Genomic DNA, 1476 nt, shown 5'->3' with positions numbered 1-1476 from the left:
CTTTTCTTACTAGGTATTTGTCAAAATTGCACCGACGCAGAAATAAATCAAGCCCGTGTTTTTCAAAAAATGTCACTTGCGATTGTTAGCTAAATGTATACAGCGATGGAAAAATAACATCCGGCTTTGTAAGATGTCTTTGTTTCACACTTTGAACTCGAAAAGCTAAATCAACAAAAACACATCTTTTGACCGCCATGCTAACATTAGTTTTCATTGTGTCTTATTCTGGCGTCATATATGGCTGAAATACAGCTATTACACAAGGCTGGACCAGCAAAGTGTAGTTTGGCTCTGAAAGAAAGAAGTTTGCAGGTAGGGCATAACTTATGTCTTATGGGACTTTTTAAATTTACCTGGTATTATTTAAACAAATGTTGATTTTGTCTTCTTAATAAATGTTTTGGATGTCTTTTAATGTCAACAATATCTTTTTTTTTAACCTGTAATGTTTTAAAAGTAAATGTAATATTTCAGCTGCGAAAGCCTTCATTAAATGTCCCTTGAGGCCATATTTACAATTAAAGGAAAAAGGATGTCAATGTGTATTTGTAACTTTCCAGTTTTTATCGGTTTTACGATTAAAACTACTATCAGCATTGAAACTGAAGGGATTTGTTCATGGATGGTTAAAAAATCTTGTCTAAATTTTTAATTAAAGTTTAGATGAGCCGCAAACTATGGTTTTCATCAAATCACGACTTGATAGCGATTACTGCTAATAATTAAAGGTTACATCGAGGATCCTGAGAATTATGAAAAAAATCCAATCTTTAATTTATAACTGACAAATTTGTAACGTATTGCCAGTATCAGCTGTGGGTGAAAAAAGAAACTTGTAATGGAGTTTTTGTTTTGAGGCCGATAGATGAGTGTTAATGTGATGGAGCTGTAAGAAATTTTAATCGAGGTGTTATCAATAAAAAGAACATTTTATTTAGGAAAAACTGTCCACTTTTAGCGGAAAAAGGAATGCAAAACATGAATTTTTCATGATGTTTTCGTTGTGATTTATCTAAAAACAAATATCACCCGAGCGAAAATCATTTTCTTGTTAACCCTATAAACAAACTCAGCAGTGAAAACGTCGACAATGAGAACAATGACACGGCAAAAGCCTTTTATATTTTTTGTAAATACCGACTTTAAAAGCAATACGAGCTTTTAATTGGCTATGCTAAGAGACGGCCATGGTTAAAAACTTGACAAAACATATTTATTTCTGTGATATGTAATATCTAACCTTAACTAGAGGAAGATGAAAATTGGCGTCTGGTTGATCATCAGCACATTGTGGTTGCTTTTGCAATACGCAAGCTCCCAGTTTGCAATTAAGTTTCCTATTTTTTTCCTTGAAAGAGATATAATGATGATATCGAAGCGTTATGCGGTTTATGAATTCTGTATTATTGACTTTCTTTTCCCTTTTTTATTTTTTTTTTAATTCTCTAACAAAGAAAATTTGGAATTGCAGAC

Source organism: Pocillopora verrucosa, chromosome 12 (assembly GCF_036669915.1).
Source record: "Pocillopora verrucosa isolate sample1 chromosome 12, ASM3666991v2, whole genome shotgun sequence".
Classification (NCBI taxonomy): Eukaryota; Metazoa; Cnidaria; class Anthozoa; order Scleractinia; family Pocilloporidae; genus Pocillopora; species Pocillopora verrucosa.
This window is presented reverse-complemented; position numbering follows the sequence as displayed.